General features: G+C 41.6%; 1 pseudogene; it reads right to left on the bottom strand.

Moving 5' to 3' along the window:
- Positions 1-2,047: 2,047 nt before the first annotated feature.
- Positions 2,048-26,975, bottom strand: part of LOC115459645 — a 49,843-nt pseudogene continuing 24,915 nt past the window's right edge.

Here is a 26,975-nt window from a genome sequence, read left to right as displayed (position 1 = left end):
TTTTTTCCTCAGGTACTTCTTTAACATTTGATAATAAATCAAAAGTAATTGGTATAATTTTAGATTCCAAGCTATTTTATCAACACCAGATTAATTAATTTATGTACTTATGTATTTATTTATTTGTTGCATTTGTATCCCACATTTTCCCACCTATTTGCAGACTCAATGTGGCTTACAATATTACATCATGGCAGGCGCCATTCAAGAGTAGATAAACAATTGGTTACATACAAAGAAACAAGTGTAACATAATGGATAATCAATTCAGTAAATCAGAAAACAGTCAAACTATCAAGTAAGTTGAGAGTTATTAGGGCATCCTTAAGCCCTGGTGGATTTTGAACAATAGCACTGGCAATTTTGCTTCCATTATTGGATTATTGTAATTTTTTATATTGCAGCATAAATAAACAACAAATGTGGCAACTCCAACTTCTATAGAATTCAGCCGCTAGATTAATCTTTGGATCAGACAGGTTTTGTAAAGTTAGCTGCCTGTTGAATAATTTACATTGGCTAAGATTAGAACCTCAAATTCAATTGAAAATAGCTTGTCCGCTCTATAAATATGTTTTTGGTGATAACTTGCGTATATTCCCAAGTCATAGAGGGCATTTAAGGAGTTCTAAAAATCTGTATCTTGATGTCCCGTCTATAAAGAAAAAATATGATTGAAGTCTGTTTGGGAATATTCTTTTGCCTTCTGAGGCACAAAAATATGGAATAGTCTACCCATAACAGTTCGCTTAACTATTCTTTACAGGCTTTTTTTTTTTTTTAAAGGTCTTAAAAATGTATTTGTTCATTTCTTAATGTTAAGTTTTATTAAAAAATACTTGGATATTTTTTATTAAGATTAGATTTGATTTTAATGTAATTCTATGCAGTTGGGATACATTTATGCATTGTATAGGGGTGTAAACAGAAAAAAAACATATTTTTATTCAGCGCATTTTATTCTTTTGTTTTTTGCCCTTTTGAGACACACAGGGGCATAATCAAAAGGGACGCCCAAGTTTTGCTGAGGACTTCCTCGCAAAACGTTCCGGTGGAGGGGCGGGGAAACCCGTATTATCGAAACAAGATGGACGTCCATCTTTCATATCGATAATACGGTCAGGGATGCCCAAATCTTGAAATTTAGGTCAGCCCCAGAGATGGTCGTCCCTAGACTTGGTCGTTTCTGACTTTCAGCAATCATGGAAACCAAGGATGGCCATCTCAGAAACGACCAAATGCAAGCCCTTTGGTCATGGGAGGAGCCAGCATTCAAAGTGCACTGGTCCCTCTGACATGCCAGGACACCAACTGGGCACCCGTGCTTATAAAGGAGAAGCTGGATGTATACGTTGATTTATATATAATTGCTTTCTTTGACGCTGCAGCAGAGGGCACCAAAGCATTGCCAATGACGACCCCCAACATGGAACCCCGGACCACACAGCTACAGCTCGGGTTCCTCCCTCCCTACTTATTTGACTCCTATATTGTTATGCTGTGTTTGTTTATTACCATTTTGGTTTTAATTTTGATTTTTGTGTTTTTAGACCCCTGAAGAAGGCTTGTTGCCGAAACATGGCTTGTGTAGGGTTTTTTGGGTTTACCTCTTGCGAATAAAATTTTTGGACGCACTTTCTCCTTTTTGTGTTGGTCATTTGGAAGTTGCTTCGCTTTCATCTCCATTGTTTTGTGCTTGCTTCTCTTGTGAAAGTCGTGGACCCCCTTTTTTCTCTTCTCACCTGGCTTAGGCCCTTGATCTGTCCATGCCCCCCATGGAGTTGTATGCTCTGGAATTTGAGCATACATAACTTATAGAATACTGACTAAGGGCAGTTACTTGCAAAATTGCCATTTAGCACTAATGTGATGGAGTTTATAGAACATTGCCCTTCCTTAAGCAAAATCCCTCTCTAACTAGCCTGAGCCACCTTAAGAGCACTGATCCCACACCAGGAGGAAGTGAGCCATGAGGGGTGGAGATAATACCTGACAGTTTAAAAAAACAGGGCCTGGCTAAAGTTAAGGAGGCCCAGAGTGGGAGGATTCAAATCCCCACTGTATGCTGCTGATGCTCTTGTTCCATAAACTTGACCTGGATGAAGTAAGTCATTGTTACTACTGGACTGAATATTGCAAGTTTTGCTTTGAGGTCTGGCTGAAACCAGACCTGGACCACAGAGGGAAACCAAGAACTTATAGGCTGTGTTTGGGGTGTGGCAACCCCAGCAGTCATAGACTGTGTTAGGCCTGCTGCTAGAACCTTGCTTACTAACTGTGTTTTCTTGATCCGCAGAGGTTTACCCACCCTATGTCTCGGGTCCTCTGAAGGAACAGGTCTGAGGATTCCTTTACCTAAATACTTATTTAGTTTTCATCTCTTTTGTCTTGCTGAGATTTCATTGGTCCACTCCCAACCCTTTCTAGGGGTGTCACAAACAATTATAACCAATAATTGGTTTGCACACACAAATGTGTGTGCTAGTCAGAAATTTGGGTGCACAACTCACTAGAATTAGAGGGATAAAGGGTATTTCTATAACTGGGCAACTGCATTTACGAGCCACTTGTGCATGCAAATGTAGAGAATATCAGCAGTTTCATGGGTAACTGTATATACACATGTAAGTGGCAGCAAAGCAGCTAAGTGCTATTGTTAAAGCATGTGTCTAACCAGTATAGCATGTAAATGGGAGGGGGGGCATTTGTATAGGTGGAACATGGCAGGATGTGGGTGTGCCTCCCACTTACATGTACAACTTACAGAATACTGCAATTTAAGCATGTCATTGCCACATTTAGGTACCCACATTTATGCCACACCAATGGCTGATTTAACGGTGATTGCCTAGATTATAGGCAAGCTAATGCTGGGATACACTAGTATCCTATAACAGAAACTGCCATTATAGACTAGGTGTACATAAAAGGGGAAATGGAGCTTGATATACCGCCTTTCTGAGATTTTTGCAACTACATTCAAAGTGGTTTACATATATTCAGGTACTTATTTTGTACTAGGGGCAATGGAGGGTTAAGTGACTTGCCCAGAGTCACAAGGAGCTGCAGTGGGAATTGAACTCAGTTCCCCAGGATCAAAGTCCACTGCACTAACCACGAGGCTACTCGTCCACTAAAAGGATGTGCCCACCTAGAGAATTGCCACCATCGTACTTTGAAAATATCTAAAACATCCTTGTAAATACATTGGTAAAATAACTTGCCTCCTAGTAGCATCTCCTGAAGCAGATTGTCAATTTTCATCATTCCAAACAGCTTTACAAATTGTATTGCCTCAATCATTTGCCATGTAATACTCTGGAGTGTGGGGAGTAGTAAAAGAAGTTCTCCAAATCTCCCCTCTGGAATCGTACTGTCGATCATTGATATAATCTTCCAAACTCACTTCACTTGGTATCGGGTGTTCTTAATCTTCAATGGGTCACTTAGTCCTTTGGCATCTAGACATCAAAATAAATAATCTCAGATTTATGAATGCCCTCATATGATTTACAGTAGTTATAATACTTACAAGAGCAATTAGGATGCACCCAACTGTAGATGGACAAAGTGTTGAAGCTCTATGTCCATATAACAAAAGTAGTCCTTGTGGGGGGGGATTTTGTCTGATGATTAAACAGCTGTCACCCTATTAGCCTTATTCAGACCTGATCTCTATGACACAAGCTTTGCAATTCTGTATTAATAGGGTGCTCTAAGATGGCGATCCATCAATTGCAACTATTCTTGGACATTTGAAGCACAAAGGGTGCAAATTATCAACATGGTGATACCCTGTGTTAAAATAACCCAACTTGTGGTAAAAATGAGATGACTTAACACTAGCCCACGTTGATAACTTCTCTCCTTAGATCCCATGGACTAGGCCTCCAAGATCATGTTCCTTCACTTCTGAAACAGTTATGCTGGTTTCCTGTTTAGCTGAGGATGAATTAAAGATTCTAACATTTGTATTTAAGATTCAGCTAAAGTAAGGGTCAGTTTACTTGCAGAAGTAGTTCATCAGTGCTGCTGAATATATAGCTCTGACCACCACGGCACTTTATCATTTAGTGCCAAGGCAGTCTGGAGCGGAGTTGGGTTAAAGATGGGAGTTATGCAGGCACTGTAATATTCAGTGCTGGTGTCCACATAGAGAATTGTGTATGAAGGACTGCACAAAAGATAGTTCTAACCAGTGCTTTTTTCTGAAGGAAAAAAGGTACTGGTACTCATTATGGGTAAGCTTAGGGGCGGGGTCACCATCTATGGCTCTGCCCCAATGGTAGCCATAGTAGGCACATCCCTTTTTGCCAGCCATACCGCATATAAACAGGCATCATTGAAAATATTACACCAGTATAGGAGAAGAAAATAACTTGTGATCTTTTTTCATTATAAATAATTTCTGTAAGCTATTACAGCTCCAGTACAGCCCAAATGACACAAACCAAATTAGCATATAGACCTGAAATTAGGAGAACAGTCTTGCCAAATCTGAAACACAATATGTTATCAAGGTCTCAGAATTTAACAAACAGATCCCTATTTATACACTTGGCCTTGCAGTCACACATGCAGAACAGAGATAGCCCAAATTCTTCCAAATTTAACCTGAAATCCTAAGAAGCAAGACTCTGCATCCAGCACTATACCAGGGAAACAGCAAGAAACATTTTTTCCTCCTATACAGTGCAAATAAGAACAGCAGAGTGTACATTCTCAGATTGGACTATTCCAACACTAAATGAAAATTATTTTTTCCACCTTTGTTGTGTGGTGACTTTGTTTTTCTGATCACGTTGGTCCCAGTCTCTGATTCTGCTGCTCTCTATCTGTTCTCTTAACTCCATTGTCAGGGCTTTCTGTCCATTATTTCTTTAATTTCCTCCTTTCTTCTTCATTTCTTGCCCTACATCCATAAGTAAAAGCTGGTCCTCCGTGGACTTGACTGGAGAAGGTATAAAATGGATCCAGCTTTTCCTATTTTCTCCATCTATATACAGTCTTTCTCCTCTCTTCTCTTTTCCTCATCTCCATCCTTATGCACCTTCTTCTTTCTCTTCCTTCCATCCATCTATGTCAAGCATTTCTCCTCTCTCCCATTCCTTACATCTATGTCCAGCATTTTCCCCTACCCTCCATCCATGTGCATCTCCTTCCTCTCTCTTCCCTTCCTTCAATCCATGTCCAGCATTTCTTCTCTCTCTCCCCTCCATTCGTATCCAGCATTTCTTCTCTCTCCCCTCCCCTCCAATCCATAATCATCTCCCTTCCTCTCTTTTGCCTCCCCTCATCCTTGTCTGGCATTTCTCCTCTCTCCCCTCCATCCATGTGCTTCTCCTTCCTCTGTCTTCTTTCCCCTCTATCCATGTCAAGCATTTCTTATCTCTCCCCTCCATCCATGTCTAACATTTCTCCTCTCTCCACCTGCCCTCCCCTCCATCCATGTACAGCAATTCTCCTCTCTCCCCTGCCCCCCCTTCCTCCATCCATATTCAGAATTCTCTCTCCTGTGTTCACCTCCATCTATCCACGTCCAGCAACTCTCCTCTTTCCTCTGTGTTCCCCTCCATGCCCAGCAATTCTCCTCTCTCCTCTGTGTTCCCCTCTATTCTTTCATGTACAGCAATTCTCCTCTCTCCTCTGTGTTCCCCTCTATCCATCCATGTACAGCAATTCTCCTCTCTCCCCTGCCCTCCCCCTCCATCCATTCAAGTCCAGCAATTCTCCTCTCTCCACTGCCCTCCCCTCCATCCATGTCCAGCGATTCTCCTCTCTCCACTGCCCTCCCTTCCACCCATGTACAGCAATTCTCCTCTCTCTCATCATCCCCTCCATCCTTCCATAGCAGTTCTCCTCTTTCCCCTGCCATCCCCTCCATCCATCCATGCCCAGCAATTTTCCTCTCTCCTCTGCCCTCCCCTCCATCCATCCATGTCCAGTGATATTCCTCTCTCCCCCTGCCTTCCCCTTCATCTATGTCCAGTAATTCTTCTCTCTCTCCCCTGGCCTGGTCTCCTTTCCCATCCATGTCCAGTGATTTTCCTCAGGAGAAACCAAGTCCCTCTCTCCCTAGGTTCTGAACCAGGACCAGAACAACCCCCCCCTCCCGCTAACACTCTTGTCTGGTGCAATTTTTAATAATAATAAGAAACCAAATCCTTGACTCTCCCGAGACCTGATCCTCTGTGCCGACACCAGAATGCCCCTTATCATGTCCACCCTTGAGGAAGAGGAAGTTACATCAGAATGGGGGTAGGTCGTGGCATAGAGAAGTTCTGGTATCACTCAGTGCAGTGGATCAGGTGGTCTCAGGTGAGTAAGTGCGCTATGCGGACCTGGTTTTGTCTTCTTACAGAATTGCACCAGACAGTGTGTTAGTGGGAGAGAGAGGGGCATCCCATTCTTAGACCCGGACCCAGTGAGTATGGAGGAGAGAGAGAGGGATGTTGGGCATGCCACGGGGAAGAGGGGGGGGGGGTAAAAAGGTGCTGGCACTATGTACCAGCCTGTACCAGCACAAAAAAGCACTGGTCCTAACTTTGCCTGATTAGCTATGTGGGTATGGCACTGAATATCTGTGATACTCACATAACTTCTGGGTGCCACCAATGACCAGGATATTCAGAGCTGGTGCCACTGAATATCCAGGTCTAATTTTTCAGGCTGTGGTCAGCATTTAAAGATATGCTGACTGCCGCTGGATGAATATTGGCCTGTATGCACTTATGTTTTATTTTACCTAGAAATCTGCTAAACTTCATTCATTACTGAAAATATAAACATAAGAATAGCCACACTGGTTCAGACCAATGGTCCATCTAGCTAGTATCCTGTTTCCAACAGTGTCCAATCCATGCCACAAGTACCTGGCAGAAATGCTACCAATCCCAGGGCAAGCAGTAGCGTCCCCATGTCTATCTCAATAGCAGACTATGGGCTTTTCCTCCAGGAACTTGTCCAAACCATTTTTAAACCCAGATATACTAACCCAGTTTTTCCCAAGTCCAGTGCTGGAGTACCCCTTGCCAATCAGGTTTTCAGGATATCCACAATGAATATGCATGAAACAGATTTGCATATAATGGATGCAGTGTATGCAAATCAAGTTCATGCATATCATTTGGTAGATATCCTGAAAACCTGATTGGCAAGGGGTACTCCAGAATGGACTTGGGAAACACTGTGCTAACCGCTGTTACCATAGCATCCAGAAACGAGTTCCAGAGCTTAATTATTAGTTGAGTGAAAATTGAAGGAAAAAACCTCAGGCATGTCTCATGCTTATATCAAGCCTCGTGTGTTTCATTCATTATTGTTACCAACTTGGAAAATCTGAAAGCAGAATATTGTTTTTTTTTTTTTATGCCAATGATTAACTTGCTGAGGCTTGATTTAAGCACAATCCCCACATTCTATATAGGGCAATTTGAGTCACATGCACAAATCAGGTTGTATTCTGGTTAGCGTGCACAAATTATCTTAAGAAGACAATCATTGCCAATAATTGCCACTTAACAAGCAATTATTAATACTAATTGGCATTCATTAGAATTTATGCAAACAACTTTCTAAGTGTATTCTGTACAGTGATGTGCATACATTCTAAGATGCAGATTGGAAAAGGGGGCTTGGCCATGTGTGGGTCATGGGCGGTCCTAAAATCTATGAGCGCTGTCACAGAATGCACCTGCTAAATTTAGTCACATGGATGTTGTTAGGTGTTTTCTATAAATCGTACCTAATTTAGGCGTATTGTTATAGAATACTCCTAGGCATATTTTTTTCAGCACTAATTTTTAAGATGCCATATATAGAATCTAGCCAAATACGTGTCTGAGGCTTTTTTCTTCCATTTTCAATAATGTGTTACAGGAAGCAAGCAATCACAAAATCTTTTTTTTAAATTTTAATCATTATTTTAAATTTACAATCACTTCAATATATCAGTGATAAAATAAGCTCTCCAGAAGTCAAGGAAATTACAATTCAAAAGAAAAATAAATCAGGAAAGGTAGATCCAAGATGGGAAAATAAACTAGTGGGGTGAAGTAAAAAAAATATAAGTAAACATAGGGGCCCTTCTACTAAACCACGTTAAGCGCTAACACGCACTCAAAACAGAAAACAGGGTTTACCGCAGATGTGATAGATCAGCAATAATTTGCCTGTCAGCACATGCTAATTGCATGCCATTGATGGAGTGTCTTATGGGCAGGGAATGGGCGTGGAAGTGTTATCCAGCTAGCACATTCACATTAGCTTGCACTAAATGGACAATGCAAACTAACGTGGGAGCACTTAACAACTCCTAAGTAGGATGCAGTACATGCTCTAGCATTAATATTTTCACAGGCTTCACATGCTAATGGAAAAATTAATGCAGGACTTACAAAACTGAAAAAAAGCCCTATTTTTGGGCCACATTACAAACGGGCTTAGTGCATGGGAAACACCTATGTTAAAATGTGCCAAGTTCATTTCTTAATATAATGAACATAGCCTGTGCTAAACAGTGAAATACAAACTTAAAGTAATGTGGAGGGCCATTTTCAATATGACGTCTAAGTCTGACTTTGGACATTATGCAAAAACATCCAAATCTGAATAGGAAAGAAGGTAATTTTCAAAAAAGAAAAACATCTATCTTTTTTTATTCAAAATACAGTTTTGAACAAGGTTTTGTGATTTGGACCCAAAATGGACGCGTGGCAATTTTGATTTTTGCTGCACGTCCATTTTTGGCAAACAAAAAAGAGGTATTTTTCACAGGCACGCTGAAAAATGAATTGGCGCACACCCAAAACCCTGCACCTACACTACTGCAAACAATTTTTCAGTGTGCCTTTGTAAAAGGACCCCTTAGTGAGTTGTACACGTAAATTCTAATTACTGCTAATTAGTGCTCATTATTTCTTGTTAAGTGCTGTTAAAATGTTGATTGGCTTGTTAAGCCAATCATTTACATACATTGTTTTACAATACGCTTGGATTTCGGTGAGAACGCTAGGCGCGATATATAGAATCCCCGGGTTAGAGTCAAAAAACAAAGTTTTACCTTTAAACAGAATCTCACAATTATAAGAAAATGTCATTACAAAATTAGCACCTAAAGCTATCACTCTTGGCTGCAAGGTTATGAAAGCCTGGCATTTGAGTAACTCTAGATAAGTCAGGAAAAAAATGCACTTTTTTTTCACTCAAAACAGCTCATTGATATTGCAGAACTACAATGAAGGATATTGTTGCAATCTAGCTCCAGTGTAAAAGTTACTTTCAGTGTCATCATCTGAGTAATCACATACAAGAGGATACTAAAAAGACTGTAAGATCTAGACCAGGTATAAGCCCCTCCTTGATTTCTCAATGTATCATGCCTCAAGAATCAGTAAAAGAGTTTCAGTTGGTTTTTGAGTATTTCCATTAAATATTTCCTCACCATGATGCCCTTTTACTAAAGTTTAGCGCTCGCTAAATGCTAAGAAGATCATAAGTGTCAAATGGGTTGTTAGAATTTAGCATACACCAAGCTTTAGTAATAGCATCCCATGTCTACCAGAGTCATTAAATGGAACCTAGGACAATTCAGAAATTTCAGGTTGTTTCTTGCTTTTTGATATTCAAGATATTCAGCTCCTGGTTCAAAAAAATATATTTGTCTCTCAAAAAAAATCCCAGTCCGATCTTGAATATCTATCTTAGTCCCAAAGGATACCGACTTGCTAATCAGGCTTATTTTCGAAAAAGAAGGGCTCCCATCTTCCGACACAAATCGGGAGATGGGTGTCCTTCTCTCAGGGTCGCCCAAATCAGCATAATCGAAAGCCGATTTTGGGCGCCCTCACCTGCTTTCCATCGTGGGGACGACCAAAATTCATGGGGGCGTGTTGGCAGCGTAGCGAAGGCGGGACTGTGGTGTGCTTAAGAGATGGGCGTCCTCGGCCAATAATAGAAAAAAGAAGGGCGTCCCTGACGAGCACTTGGCCGACTTTACTTGGTCCATTGTTTCTTACAACCAAGCCTCAAAAAGGTGCCCGAACTGACCAGATGACCACCGGAGGGAATCAGGGATGACCTCCCCTTTCTCCCGCAGTGGTCACCAACCCCCTCCCACCCTAAAAAAAAACTTAATTTTTTTTTGCCAGCCTCTATGCCAGCCTCAATGTCATACCCAGCTCCATGACAGCAGTATGCAGGTCCCTGGAGCAGTTTTAGTGGGTGCAGTGCACTTCAGGCAGGCAGACCCAGGCCCATCCCCCATCTGTTACACGTGTGGTGGTAAATGGGAGCCCTGGTAAATGTGAGCCCTTCAAAACCCACCAGAAACCCACTGTACCCACATGTAGGTGCCCCCCTTCACCCCTTAGGGCTATGGTAGTGGTGTACAGTTGTGAGGAGTGGGTTTTTGGAGAGGGTTTGGGGGGCTCAGCACACAAGGTAAGGGAGCTATGGTCCTGGCAGCAATTTCTGAAGTCAGCTGAAGTGCTCCCTAGGGTGACCGGTTGGTGTCCTGGCATGTGAGGGGGACCAGTGCACTACGAATGCTGGCTCCCTCCACGATCAAATGGCTTGGATTTGGTCATTTCTGAAATGGCCGTCCTCAGTTTCCATTATCACCGAAAACTGGGGACGACCATCTCTAAGGACGACCATCTCTAAGGTCGACCTAAATGTTGAGATTTGGGCGTCCTCGATTGTATTATTGAAATGAAAGATGGAAGCTCATCTTGTTTTGATAATACGGGTTTCCCCGCCCCTTCACAGAGCCGTCCTGTGAGGACGGCCCCAGGAAAACTTGGGTGCCCTGTTTGATTATGCCCCTCAATATATCCCATTTCCTGGGCTTGAGCAATAATCACTTCAGAAGTTATATTTATAGCACCTATATATTTACCTAAAAATTTAAGAAGGCATGATTTAAGGTCCTGTATGGGAGAAGTAGAAGGCAACACATGACTCTCAAGCTGAGAGAATTTCAATGCAAACTCTTTATTAGGCACCAAAAAGTAAAAGACCTGAAGCAGGCACTTTTTAACGTTCACTTTTGGTGGGTTTTCGATGCTGCTTGGCAGTATTTATAGATACCACACACAGACAAGGGAATTCCATCAAGTCTTGTGAACTCTGAGGCAAGCAGCCTTCTGCCGAAACACAAACCTGTGTCGGGTCTTTTACTTTTTGGTGCCTAATGAAGAGTTTGCATTGGAATTCTTCTGGCTTGAGAGTCATGTGTCACCCTCTACTTCCCTTTGGTTATTACCTGTCTTTCGTAGAGGGTGTCCTCCTGTTTCTCTACGTTTTAAGGTCCTGTATCATGTATCAAAGATTCTCATGCTTAACAACCTCATGTTTCACAATAAGGAGTGACTGAGGGAGTCAATTAAGGTTTCCAATTCTTTAGAGCAATGTTTTCAGCACTAGACTTGTTCTGCTAGTCTTGTTCTGTGGATAAATATTGTGCTTCTGAAAGCTGACCTAAAAACAGGAGAACTTTATAATGATCTATGTAAGTCCATGTTTTATTTGAAGTCTGAATTAATGAACAAGGAATCAACATACCTGGATCAAAAAACACAATTGCCTTCAAACAAGCATACTCATTGTCATCTATCTGAATTTCCTGGAATGGTCGTACAAGCTCATCAAGAATTCGGTTGGCCACTCTGCTGATCTCTATTTCAGAGCTATTACGGAGAATAACATAGCCGTTCCCTTAAGAATAAAAAAAGGCATCATCAATACCTGTTTACTATAAAATGAAGCTTCCAGTAAGACAAAATAGTGCAGGAATTAGCTTCAAAATTGCACTCAAACCAATGTATTATGGATGCTGTGATAGTCTACAAAAAGTAGACTATCACAGTATGTAGGTGAAACAAGATGTAGGTGATATCTGTTTATTAGACTACCTCAATATATATGTGATTAAAATTCAAGAGCTATGCTTCCTTCATCAGGATGTTGAGAAACCTTGAACAAATTCAATAATTTTGTGACTCACGTTTGAGAGACATGATCCCTTTGTCTCTTGCTTCAATAAAGCTATCACTTGCAACTTGCTTTTTTGAACCACATTTACAATGGACCTCTTTTAAAAGCAGCAGTAAGCCCAAAGCGGGCTTACCGTTTGCTAAAAAGGAAGTACTGCCGGGGTACTGCAGCAGCCTGGCGGTAGTTCCCACCCACAGTGCCCGTCATAGCGCCGGTGTGTACCCAGCAGTAATTGGGCAGTGCCACGCGCTACCCAGTTACCTCCGGGTTAGTGCGGGAGCTCTTACCGCCACCTCAACGGGTGGTGGTAAGGGCACCCCCTCCCCCCAAAAAAATGGCCGTGCAACAAGTGCTTCACTTGCCACATGGCCATTTCCTTAAAAAAAAAAGACCTACATTTTACTCAATGTGGCAAAAGAGGGCCTTGGTGCATGTCAAAAACAGCAGGCCCCCTTTTGCCACAGCTTGGTAAAAGGGGCCCAATGTATTCTAAACTTTAATTTAAAAAAATCCATTAATCAGATTTACATTAACCAAATCACATTTTTCTCACAGAGATAATAGACTGAAATGTTTAGTAGTTAACTAGGGCTAATGATTTCAATTTTAGACATAAGCTAGCTAATAATTTTTAGAAAGCAACAAAACCTAATAATTGGTCATTGCTTATTTTGTTGTTTCTCAGTAGTACCTGCAGTACCCAACACTGTGTAACATGGTGCCATGTGTTAACAGTCTACCCTCCCCTTTCCTGCATTAACCACACAGGCTTTGCAGTTACCACTTGCTAATTTTGCTTTAAGGTTTCAGAAAGTGCAAAACTATTTCATTTTAATAAAAGGGCCTCTTAATTATCAGGATACAATTTAACATAGTACCATAATAACTGATGGCAAACTAATAACCTATTCGCCCATCTGGTCTGTACTGCTAAGGACATATATCCAACTTACCAGCTTTGAAAGCTTTACTGCTTGGTATTATACTTTAAATAAATTATTATTACTGTCCTTCTCTTTGGGCTTCTACCGGCCAGTATGTACCATCTCCACCTGTTATCACCTTAGATTTGTACAACTGTACAATGAGATTTACTCCTTATGTGGAAGAATGACCCCTAGTGGTGGTATTGCAAGACTACCACAATGGTCGTGAACACCAGTTTGGATTCAGACACTGATTCAGGTGTCCGGCAAAGAAGGACTGTTGCTGCCCAGGACCCACTACCCCATCAATGCTGACCCCTCTCCCCAGGGGATCAGGGTAAGGAGGGTAGGGTTCGGGGGAGTGGGGGTGATTGGTTAGAAGAGTGGTGTTTCATGAAGGGGCAAGGTTTGCATATTGGATTTTGCCCTTGTAGGGCAGGCTTTATGTCAGAGATGGGTTCTGAATTGAATGGGGGGATCAAGTTTGTATCAGGGTTTGAGTGTTGAATGAGGTGATCAGGTTGCATAGGGGGGCAGTGGATCAGAGGATACCCTGTTAAACCACCACTGACAACATACTGCACTATCATGATGTTCATCGGACCATGTGGTATATTTGATTATCTGTCCGTGCCCTAAGATCTATGTGGGCGAAACCACCCGCCCTCTATGAAAACGCCTGGTCTGAACACAAAAGCTGTCTCAAGAGATCCAGACTGGAAGCGCTGATTGTGATACACTGTCTTGAGATGGACATGATTTCTCTTCCCTCCAGGTTTTTGCAATTGATCAGATTCCAGCCAGTACTCCTGGGAGACTCAAGAAGTTACTCCAGAGGGAACAATTTTGGATCTTTGCATTGAACACAGAAGAACCCCATGGCTTGAATCTGCGACTGGAGTGGAGGACCTTTTTTTGAACAGAACCATTCACAATATTACTCCCCCTTTTTTGAACAGAACTATTCACAATATTACCCAAGGTTTCTTTATTTTTTGCCTTATTTTGTTTTATTTTCACCCGATTTTAGAAAGTGTAAATTTTCTTTGTTTAGGTATAATATCTGGTCATTATTTTACATAGAATACGGTATCTGATGAGCAGGGTGATTCCCCCCTTGGTGGGACAGGAAATGAGATTACTGATTCCCAGGATGTGACATCACTCATTCAAGAATATAAAGGAGAGAAAAGAAGCCGCGGCCATTTTGTGGCTTGGTGATCCCATTATATTAAGGCTAAATGTGCCTGATATCATTGGCAAGTATTTTCTTTTGAATTATTTATCATAATCTTTGACTTGCTGGTTTGATTTTTTTACTTTTAAGGTTTTTTTCTACACTTTAAATGTTTTCACGTCTAGTTTGTTTTTTGATTGTTTGATTGAGAAGGGGTTTTTTTACATGCTTTTCAGGTCCTCTATGCCTTGAGACAGCTGATTGCGAAACTCTGGCCAAAGTCAGTGTGTTGGACTGACTACTTGCACATTACCTGTTCTACTTGATAATTAAGTTAAGTAAAAACTGTTTTAATGTTTGGGGATCCACTTCAAGTCAGTTCTCTTAAATCAGCATTTTACATTATAGTTTTGGAGTTAGAAGGAGTTTGTTTGGAGCCCGTGAAGATTAAATGGCCCATTGATTTCTTTCCACCCATGTTGTTTTTCAACATTGTTTTCAGGTGGTTGGTTGGGCTTTCAGCTGAGGATTTTTCCCCCTTTCTCCAAAAGGAAACATGAACTTTACAGCTAAGATTTTCTACAATGCACTTCACAGAACCATAGTCATACATATATATAAAAATACTTTGGTGCCAACATATGAGAGAAACTTTTTAGGGTTATACAGTAGTAATATATAACCTGTCATTAAAATTGTCCGTAATACCTGAAGATTGGAGGGTGGCAATGTAATGTTGATTTTTTAAAAAGGGTTCCAGGGATAATCCGGGAAATTACAGACCAGTAAGCCCGACGTTAGTGCCGGGTAAAATAGTAGAAACTATTACAAAGAATAAAATTACAGAACACATAAATAAACATGGTTTAATAGGACAGAGTCAGCACGGTTTCAGCCAAGTGAAGTCTTTACTCACCAATTGGCTTCATTTCTTTAAAAGCATGAATAAACATGCGGATAAAGGTGAGCCGGTTGATGTGGAGGGGCATAATGGAACGGCGCCGACCAAATAGATGGTCAGCCATCTATTTGGCTGGTGCTGCAAAGAGCAGTCCTGAACCGTATTATCGAAAAAGATGGCCGGCCATCTTTCATTTCGATAATACGGTTGGCGCCGGCCAAATGTCAGAGATGGCCGGGTTTGAGATGGCCGGCATCGGTTTTCGCCGATAATGGAAACTAATGCCGGCGATCTCAAACCCGGCCAAATAAAAGGCATTTGGTCGTGGGAGGAGCCAGCATTTGTAGTGCACTGGTTCCCCTCACATGCCAGGACACCAACCAGGCACCCTAGGGGGCACTGCAGTGGACTGCTGAGCCCCCCAAAACCCACTACCCACAACTCTACACCACTACCATAGCCTTATGGGTGAAGGGGGGCACCTACATGTGGGTACAGTGGGTTTTGGGAAGTTGGAGGGCTCCCATTTACCACCACAAGTGTAACAGGTAGGGGGGATGGGCCTGGGTCCGCCTGCCTGAAGTGCACTGCACCCACTAAACACTGCTCCATGGACCTGCATACTGCTGTCAGGGAGCTGGGTATGACATTTGAGGCTGGCATAGAGGCTGGCAAAAAAATATTTTTCTTTTTTTTTGGGTGGGAGGGGGTTGGTGACCACTGGGGGAGTAAGGGGAGGTCATTCCCGATTCCCTCCGGTGGTCATTTGAAGCTTGGTCCTGAAAAAAAGGGACCAAGTAAAGCCGCCAAATGCTCGTCAAGGCCGGCTTTCTTTTTTCCATTATCGGGCGAAGCCGGCCATCTCGTACCACGCCTCCATCCCACCCCCGTCCCGCCTTCACTACCCTACCGACACGCCCCCTTGAAGTTTGTCCGGCTCCGTGACGGAAAGCAGTTGGCGCCGGCCAAAATTGGCTTTCGATTATACCGATTTGGCTGGGTTCAGGAGATCACCGGCCATCTCCTGATTTGTGTCAGAAGATGGCCGGTGATCTCCTTCGAAAATAAGCTGGATAGTGTATCTAGATTTTCAGAAATTTTTTTACAAAGTTTCTCATGAGAGACTCTTGAGAAAATTAAAGTCATGGGATAGGAGGCAATGATCTGGTCTAGTTTAGGAATTGGATATTGGATAGAAAACAGTGGGTAGGGTTAAATTATAATTTCTCTCAATGGTGGGGGGTGGAATGCCAAAGGGATCAGTACTGGGACAGGTGCTATTTAACATATTTATAAATGATAAGGAAATCGGAATGAATAGTGAGGTGATTAAATTTGCAGATGACACAAAGTATTCAAGGTTGTTAAAACACTGCAGGAAGACTTTAGGAAACTAGAAGACTGGGCATCCAAATAGCAAATGAAATTTAATGTAGACAAATGCAAAATGATGCACATTGGAAAGAATAATCTGAGTCATAGATACCTGATGCTAGGATCCACCTTGGGGGTCAGCACCCAAGAAAAAGATCTAGGTGTCGTAGATAATACGCTGACATCATCTACTCAGTTTGTGGTGGAGGCCAAAAAAATCAAACAGGATGCTTAGAATTATTAGGAAAGGGATGGTAAATAAAACCGAAAATACTATAATGCTTCTGAATCACTCCATGGTGCAACTTCATCTTGAGTATTGTGTTCAGTTCTGGTCGCTGTATCTCAAAAAAAATATAGCAGAATTAGAAAAGGTTCAAAGAAGAGCGACTGCCATAATAAAGGGGATAGGACTCCTCAAGTATGAGGAAAAGCTAAAGAAGTTAGGGCTGTTCAGCTTGGAAAAGAGATGGTTGAGGGAAGATATGACTGAGGTCTACAAAATCCTAAGTGGTGTGGAATGAGTAGAAGTGAATCTATTTTTTACTCATTCCAAAAGTACAAAGACTGGGGGGGCACTGGAGGAAGTATGGAGTGTTGCCACAATTTGGGTTTCTGCCAGGTACTTGTGACCTGGCTTGGCCACTGTTTGGAAAACAGAATACTGGGCTAGATGGACCATTGGTCTGACCCAGTATGGCTACTCTTATGTTCTTATGTTCTAATAAAACTGAGAATTTTGGATATATGCTTTAATTATACTTCTCAAGAGAGTATCTTGATTTTTTTCTTATTGTAAACCGCTTTGAACCTTTGGTGTAGCAGTATATAAGTATAAATAAATTATAAATTGTACTATGTATTAGATGAAAAAATGAATGTAGTAAATGCAGGTGGCATGGCCAGCATCTGTCCTGTATTTACTGCATAGGGTAGACACTTATCACACAGGCCTGGTGTTACTTGTAGTGCCAGACAGCATGGGAGCACAACACAGTATATAATGTAGTGCCAGCTCATAGTGAATTTTTGTCATTGCACCTATTTGATCCATCCCTGGATCTGAACCCTCCCCCAGACCCACACTTCCATATCTGATCCCATCATAATCAGGGCCACCCTCAGATCTACTCCCCCCGAATCAGATCCCCCCCCCCCCCACCTTGAATCAGTTGGAGGCTAAGAAAGCAAATAGAATGTTAGTTATTATTAGGAAAGGAATGGAAAACAAAAATAAGAACATTATAATGCCTTTGAATTGCTCTATGGTGCGACCGCACCTTGAATACTGTGTACAATTCTGGTCAACGCATCTCAAAAAGATATAGTAGAATTAGAAAAGGTACAGAGAAGGCCGACAAAAATGATAAAGGGGATGGGGTGACTTCCTTATGAGGAAAGCCTAAAGCGGGTAGGACACTTCAGCTTGGAGAAAAGACAGCTGGGGGGAGATATGGTAGAGGTCTATAAAATAATGAGTGGAGTGGAACGGGTAGACGTGAATTGCCTCTACTCTTTCCAAAAATACTAGGACTAGGGGGCACGCAATGAAGCTATAAAATTGTAAATTTAAAACAAATTGGAGAAAATATTTCTTTACTCAATGTGTGATTAAACTCTAGAATTCTTTGCCAGAGAATGTAGTAAAAGCAGTTAGCTTAGCAGGGTTTAAAAATGTTTGGATAGCCAGTGGCGTAGGAAGGGGGGAGGTGGGGCAGTCCGCCCCGGGTGCACGCCGCTGGGGGGGTGTCAGCTCCGCTGGTTCACTGCTCTCTCTGCCCCCGAACAGGTTACTTCCTGTTCTGGGGCAGAGAGAGCAGGGAACCAGCGGAGCCAACGCAGCTCCCAGCGACGACATGCACTTGGGGTGAAGCACCAGTGGTAAGAATGCGCTCCGAAGGGGGGGTGCGCCGTGCTGCACCCGGGGGGGGGGGTGCAGCAGCGACCCGCCCTGGGTGTCAGCCGCCCTCGCTACGCCACTGTGGATAGCTTCCTAAAAGAAAAGTCCATAAGTCATTATTAAAATGGACTTAGGGAAAATCCACTGCTTATTTCTAGGATAAGCAGTAAAAAATGTATTGTACTGTTTTGGGATCTTGCCAGTTACTTGTAACCTGGATTGGCCACTGTTGGAAATAGGATGCTGGGCTTGATGGACCTTCGGTATTTCCCAGTATGGCAACACATGTTCTTATGTGCTTATGGTCCCCTAAATCATCCTGCTCCAAATCCAGCCCCTAGAACTGATCCTCTCATTCCTATCTTCCCCAAATCAGACCTCCCAGCATCTACTTCAGACCAACCCGTGTATTGTCAAACTCCACCCCTTTTGAAAAGCCCTCTAACATTTACCTGACTATCCCTAACCCCCTCCATGAGAACCACTGTTCTCTCTAAGCTGAGCGGGAGTCCTACAACTGCATTACTGTCAATGGAGGATGGTGCTTCAATACTGTGTTTTCAATCGCTAGGGACATGCAGGTTCCCTGGACTCTTACAGAGCTTGTCTGTCCCTCACTATTGGAATTGGCAGGACTGTAGGTGAAGTACTCAAGCTCAGCTTAGAAGGAACAGAAATGAGAATCCCCTGGGACTTATTAGGGGGATCATCCCTGGGGTTCTAGTGGGACAGAGTAGGAGCATTCCCCCTCTGCTCCCTCCTCTAGTGGCTCCAGGTGCAAAATGGCACCTGATGGTTCCTAGAAGTAGTCTTGCAATACTACTATTAGGGATCAGCTAACCATATAAATAGCTAGATCAACTCTGAGTACAATAATGGGTTACAATGGTATACAGCTAATCAGTAAGACATTCTAATTTCTAATGAGCAATTTCTAGTTCCACACACTATTACATTGCATTTACATTTATTTCTTATATTCCACTAATACCAAATTAGTTCAAAGTGGATTACATTAAGAGAGATTAAGGGGTCCTTTTACTAAGCTGTGCTAAAAAATGGCCTGCGTTGGTGTAGATGCATGTATTGGACGCGCTCAGGTCCATTTTTCAGTGCACCTGCCTGCAAAGAAGGCCCTTTTTTTTTGGCCGAAATTGTACATGCGGCAAAATAAAAATTGGTGCGTGTCCATTTTGGGCCTGTGACTTTACTGCTACCCATTGACAGCGGTAAAGTCTCATGCATTAACCGGGTGGTAATCATCAGCATGTACACTGCCAATTACTACCCGGTTCACGCCACGCACTGGAAATTTTCCGGCATGCGTAGTGTACACGCATAAGAAATTAAATTACTGCCTGGGCCATGCAGTAGCCGGGCAGTAGTTCCAAATTGGCGCATCTTGGGCACGCATAGGCGCCTACACAGCTTAATAAAAGGGCCCCTCAGACAGTAACCCAAGAATTATATTGCTACAAAATGTTTTAACAAAATAACATATATTTACATTCAACATCTAACTATCAGCAGGAAAACCATCTATCTATAACATATTTCTGGAATAGAATAGTTTTTACAGATTTCTTAAACATGTAGTTAAAATGGTTTTGTATGTGAGCAGGTAATACATTCCAAACCCTTGTTGCTTGATAGAAAAAGTATGTTATATATCTCTTATATTTAATTCCTTTGGGACTTGGAAATTGTAATGATAAATAATTTCTATCTGACCGTCTACTGGAACTAGAAAAAAAGATGAATCAGATCATACACATAACTAGATGCCTGACCATTAATGATCTTAAAGATAATACAATATAATTTATGTAATACCCTCGCTTCAATTGGCAACCTATATAATTGCCTATTTGAAAGAGATACTCTGTTGTATTTACTTGACTGATAAATGAGTTTGGTGAAAGTGTTCTAAATTGTTTGTAATGATTTCAGTAATGATTTAGTACAATCTAAATAGGTAATGTTACAATAATCCAATTGGGAAAATATCAAGGAATGTACCACCAGTCTAAAATGTTAAAAAATTAATACATTTATATATTCTTCTCCATGTCCGTAAAGTCAGAAAGGACTTAAAGAATTTATTTGCGGTTCCATTGATAACCAATCAACTATTATGCCTAATTTTTTTAAAGATTGAACAAGATGGTACTATGCTACCTAATTTAAAAGAATAATTGGAATGTAGATCTTCAGTTGCATCGATTAATAGAAATTTTATTTTATCTTTATTTTAATTTCAATTTATATTTAATCTACTTAAGTTACACCTAAATGTCTTCACATGACTTGATAAGGTATTAAGGAATCTGAACAAAGGAAATATTCATAAAGGATTGATGCTGTAAATACTATTTATTCAGGCTGCTATTCAATAAGCCTATGTTAGACAATAACATATGGCAAAGGATTATACATTCAATCACACGTTCTATGCATTTCTTTCTTCCTTTCTTTCTTGTTTACTTACTATGTAACATTTCCTTTCTTCAGTTCAGGCCTTTTAAATCTGGAATGATCCTTTAGGTGCAAAATATGTAATTCAATAAAATATTTCACCTATTGAAAGAGATCTATATTTACCTAGAAGTAAAATATCTTTAAACAACATAGATCGTTTTGCTACTCCAAGAAGAAGGTGTTCTCCAGCATGTGCCCTCAACAAGGCAACCTTTGAAGAGAAGATATGGAAAATTAAAATGAATTACTAGTAGATTCAGCATTTTCAGCATTCATCTTTTGCCTAGAAATGCCCTTCTTTTCTTAGGGAAATCAGAGTGATAATTGCACATGTGCAAGGTGGTCAGCCTTTTCAGGATGACCTGGCTGAAGTAGCAATTCGATCTGGAGACATGCTTCTGGTCATGTTTCCACATGAAGAACTGTTGTAAGCTCATCTTTTATATCTGCCCACATTAGAAAGATACACATGCATATATTTTGTTAAGCAGATTTTGTCATACTTTCAAAATAAAGGTATGCATGTATTATCACTGTGAAAATTTCCTCTGGCAAACTATAATAATTAACCCATCGTTCCATAACAAGTCACCTAAAGTTAGGTGGCAATTGCACATAAGTTATAGAATACTAGTAAAAAAGGCCCGTTTCTGAAGGCAAGGAAATGGGCCCTAGGCAGGCAATTTCTCCCCCCCCCCCCCCCCCCGTGCCGGTGAAAACCGCCCCCTGCCGCGGCGGCGCCATTCTGGACTACCTGTGCTGTTGTGCCCTTCGCATTGTTCATCTTCTCTGGAAGTTCCTCTGCGTGCGTCTGCATGTGTCTGACGTCAGACGCACGCAGAGAAGATGAACAACGCGAAGGGCACAACATCACTTCGGCTGTCGGGGGTTTGGGTCCCCCATCAACACAGGTAGTCCACAACAGCGGCGGGGAGCGGTTTTCAGCAGGCCGGAGGGGTCGAGGGGGTCGTAGCGCGGGGGGTGACAGTGACATCAGTGTGTGTCTGCCTAGCAGGGCTCCAGGGCTCCAGGGCTCCAGGGAGCCACGGTCCCAAGCACAGAACGTTGGAGGTGAGAATTATTATATAGGACTAGCACTTATTTGTGAGACTGTTATACTTACAATCATCCCCCCCCCCCCACCCCCATATTCAGCACTACTTACAGGCCAGAAATGACTCCTGGCTGGTTAAATAGCACTTAACCAGCTATCCATGAATATTCAACTTGTGATAGTCAGTTATCTAACAGTGACTATTCCAGGTCAGCACTTAGCAGCTAACTGGTTATATCGCGTGATATTACTGGCTAACCACTAATATTCAGCGCATCGTCAGCCTAGTTTGACAACCCAATCAGGCTGCTGAAATAGCAGGGTCTCTCTTTGGCCAGTTTAAACTTAACCATCCAGCACTGAATATTGGCTTGGGAGGTTAAGTTTAAACCAGCCAAAAATAAACTGGACATTCAATGCTGGTCTCCAGAAACGGCCCAGCATTGAACATCCTGTCTCACTGCCGACTGTGGAAGTTAGCTGGGCTGCCTCCCACAATCTAAATATCAGCCCCATAAGTGCTAGTTGGGTACTAAGTGGTATTTTTCAACTTTAGTGCACAATTTGCTAGTGTGTAAATGCAGGGTGGAGGGGCTGCACAGGGGAAAGATGCATGGGCAGGGAATGTGTGGGTATCAAATGATCTACTGTGGTGATATGTAGGTCACCGCAGGTTATATATTAATGAGGTGCATGTAAAGCAGCTCATCACTATGTAAAAACCATAACACATAACAAGTTCTGCGTTTACATCTGCTATTGATATGGCATAAGTGGGTGCATCTAAAAGTTAGCGTATAAATGTCAGCTTATACTATTAGGGGGAAACTCTATACGTGGCACCTTAAAAATCAGCGCCGTAAAACCACAGGGTTAGCATGATTCTATCAACTACAAGTAAAATTTAGGTGCACCCATTTAGCTCACCTAAAACCATACCTAACTACCTGTGCCTAAGTTAGGCACAGATCAATTGTGTTCCAATAATAGTGTGCATAGTTTTTTTTTGAATACCCACAACCAGCCTATTCCATGCCCATGGCCATGCCCCCTTTTTGACTGTGCGCATTAGAATTTATGTGCACCGTATTATAGAATACGCCTAGAAAGTTGTGTGCATAAATTCTAATTAAAGTCAATTAGTGCTGCTATCGGCACTAATTGGCTTGTTAATCAATTAAGGTGTGAGCGCACAACATCAGGTGCGGTATATAGAATTTGGGGGTTATTCTATAAGAGGATCTTGGCAGCAGTGTTTCTATGTAGTGTGTTATAACATTAGCATGTGACCATTAATTTGGAAAATGGAAAATTGGCTATTTTCCCCAGCAGCAGTAAGAATGGCCTTAGCACACGGGAAAGATCCGAATATGGGTGCACTAAGGCCACTTTCTACTGCAGCTTTGTAAAAGGACTCCTTAGAGTCAAAGAATATGTAAACATTTTGAAGGATAGCATAGAAAAAGAAAATTCCACCTAAGGTGATTACTGCTTGTAGCCTCTATAAAAAGAGCTTAAGATCAAGTCTATAACTGGGCCCCCATATTTACCTGCCACTTGTGTGCATAAATGTACCAGTACTTCAATGGGTAAGTGTACATATGCATGAAAGTGGCAGCAAAGCAACGAAGTGCTATTTTGTAAGCACACATGTACATGAAGGGACATTTTTGATATGATGTCTAAGTCCGAATCAAGACATTTTGCCAAAAACGTCTCAAAAACATATTTAGCTCACAGCCATAATCAAACAGATAAATGTCTAAACTGGTTTGATTATGGCTTTGAGCTAGTCATTTTCATGCTCAACACATCCATCTGTAAGTACCATTTTGGGGGAAAAAAAGTCCAATAGAAAAATGTAGAAAAACAAGACATAGGGACGTCTGGTAGCATTCCTAGTAAACTGGCCACACAGACATCCCAGCAGTGCAGAGGGGAAGCCTAGTGGCCAGTGCAGTGGACTTCACATAAAGGGACCCAGGTACAAACCTCATCTAAACCCCTTCATATTGTACAGTGGGCCCTCCAGGAACAGAGAAAACCTACTGTACCTAAAGGTCCACCACTACAATAGCACTCGGGTTTGCAGGTCACATATATTTAGGTACAGGAGGTATTTCTATGCTCCAGGAGGCCTACATATTTGTATTGAAATGAAAGAGTTAGAATGGGAATTGAACCTGGGTCCAGTTGTTCATTGTCCACTAGGCTACCCTGTCCACTAGCTTGCTGCTTTCTTAGGAATGGCCTTAATGTCTGGAACTGTCATAGAGCCTGGTATCTACTGTCACTATCAAATCTTTTGGCAGTGGGAGGGGGTCATTGACCACTGGGGAATTAAGGGGGATCATGCCTTTATCCCTCCAGTGGTCAGCTGGTCAGTTAGGACACCTTTTTCTGACAGTGACGGAACAGGTCTAGATAAAAATGTCCTTCTTTTCTGCTCTGGACCTTTTTTTTTGTTCCATTATCACAGAAAAAGTCCAGATTGTAAGCCAACCTAAGTGTCACCCAAAACATACCTCCAACACACCCCTTGCTATTTGGTCAAAAAATTGTGATTTAGACGTTTTGGCGAGAAAAACATCCATCTGCCACTTTGTGCCGCTTTTGAGCCATTGACACCATAGTATGTAAATTAAGGGGGTGGAGCATGGGAGAGGCATAGGCAGAGCTACCACTTATATGTGCAGCTTAAATTTATGTGGTTAATTAGCCAGTTAGCAGACTAAAAATTGCTGATAACCTGCTTAGGAAATCATTGTAATTTTGTGAACGCCAACTCCCTTGATGCAATGGGTCATCCTTCCATTAGAGGTCAGTTGATGCCATTTTCCATAAGCTCCTTTATTACCACCATCCTCAAGCAAAACTAGGCCCAGGTTCCTCCAGCTGCTCTTAACTGAGGTCTAGTTCTTTGGCTACTGAGCTTTGTTTCTGTTTAGAAATATAACACTGCTCTAATTTTGATTTTGAAAATAGATTTAAGATAGTTTGTATACCACGTTATTAATGATCTTTGAGAAAGTATACTTCCTGACACTTTGGGCACAATTTTTTGTTTCTCTGTTTTAAATATAATTTGTCTCTGTAATGATTTGGAAAAGGTACATTGTATACCAGGGTAAAAATGCTAACGGCATCATTGGGAAACTAGTCAATGTATTTACTGATAAGTCTGTGGTTAGTTAGTTCTCCAATAGGAGCATCTGATGATCATTATTACATCCTAGTATTATACCCTACTAAGCAGTTGGCGAGGAGTAATACAGGGAGAGAGGGGTCATCACTGTTAAAAGTGTTGGAAACTTTGCCTTTACTCAGAATCATCAAAATTTATTGGGAATTGCAATTGAAATAGGCTAAACGTTATAATAACTGTGTAGAATCACATGTCCCCATTCTCATAGGCTATATCAATGTGTGATCAGTAGTAAATAAAACAGAAGATTAGAGGTTGGATAGAAGAGGAACAAATTGGGTTGACCCTGATCACAGAAGAATGGTTACATTACAATGATGATCCAGCACTAAATGACATATGCCCTCCGGGATATAAAATTTTACATTTGACTAGAAATAAAAAAAAGAGGGTGTGGGATTGCAATTATTTATGTCCTTCTTTAAAGTGGAATTAGGTTCTGAGAACATATCACCTTATCTTGAAATTCTAGCATGCAAAGTAGGCAACAAATCCCTACTTGAACAATTATGTCTCATTCTATTCTACTGACCTCCAGGCTGTTAATACGTTGCTGAAGGGGATTTTACAGAGTTCGTATCTAATTTCTGTGTTAATTTTGCAAAAGTATTATTAACTGGGGACATCAACTTACACTTAGATAAAATAGAGGATATTAAAACCAAAGGGAGTTATGACTTCTTAACATCATGGAAGTTTACAATACCTCGTGCAACTTCATCCCACACTAAGGCCATATGTTAGATCTATTTGTATACAAATTCATTGACCAAATCAATATTTTTATCTCTGAAATAAATTGGATACCTACACCTTGGTCAGACTATAGTAAATTAATATTCAGTCTTCTTAACTGGAAAGAAGCTGAACATATCAACAAGGCTAAAGCCACTTCCTCCACTTACAGAACTAGGGGAAAAATAAACATAAAGGAATTTTGGTCCAGAGTTAGACAATCAACTTCACTCCATATCAGATTCTGTAGATTTCCTGTTAAGATGGAATGAATTGAGACAATATTAGATGATTTAGCACCAGAAAAAAATCTAATAAAGAATCAAGAAGAGGTGCTCCCTCTGGTTCAACCAAGACTTGCACATCATGAAAAGACACTGTAGGCAACTCCCTTTTCTCCAAGGACCTCTTTTTCCCAGTTTCTCTGGTCCTTACTTCCAGCTCCAGGAATTCCTTCCTATCCCAGTCTCTCTTTATCCTTGTACCATCTGTAAGCTCTGATCTCCTCTAGGTCTCCCTTCCTTCCTGTAACTGGCCTCCAACTTCTATTATGTTTCTTTAAGGAGGAACATCCAGCAGCCTCACTACAGCTGCTAATCCCTATCTCTTCTTCAGGAAATCCCTCAGCTCACTCCCTGTCAACAGGTTCACTAGGGCTTTTTCCCTCTCACCCCCCCCCCCCCCATCCCAGCTAGTACAAGAGCACCTCAGGTCTCTTTCTGTAAGTCTTCTATTAAGGTTTCCATCTTTCTTTTTTTTTTTCTTGGGCCTTAGCCCAAGGATTTGCACATGCCTTTCTCTCACTGAAGACTTATTTTCTCTTCTCTGTTCCTTTCCTCTTTCTCTGTCAGCAAACTCCCAATATACAGGAAACACTGCTCAAGAAGGCATTCAGCCCTGCCACCTTTTACTGTAACAGTTGGAGCCCCTAATTAACTCTTCCAGTTACCTGTGGGAAAGAAGAGATTTACACTATACTTCTCACAGTTCCTATGGGTTGCCCAGGAAAGGCTGAATACATAGCCTCTTGTGCACTGACTCCTTTTGCCCTTCCTCCTTGCTTCTGTCCAAGGAGGTTTAATTGACAGCAGACAGCATCACATGACAAGGCTGAAGCTATAGCTGCCATCCTGATAGACTCAAACCAAACCAAACTATTGGTCCATGCCAAGCCACATATAGGTAGTCCTTATTTCTAATACACATTTGCTATTGTTTTGGGTGACTCAAT

Source organism: Microcaecilia unicolor, unplaced genomic scaffold (assembly GCF_901765095.1).
Source record: "Microcaecilia unicolor unplaced genomic scaffold, aMicUni1.1, whole genome shotgun sequence".
Classification (NCBI taxonomy): domain Eukaryota; kingdom Metazoa; phylum Chordata; class Amphibia; order Gymnophiona; family Siphonopidae; genus Microcaecilia; species Microcaecilia unicolor.
Note: the sequence above shows the minus strand (reverse complement) of the source record. Positions and strands in the feature narration are given on the sequence as shown.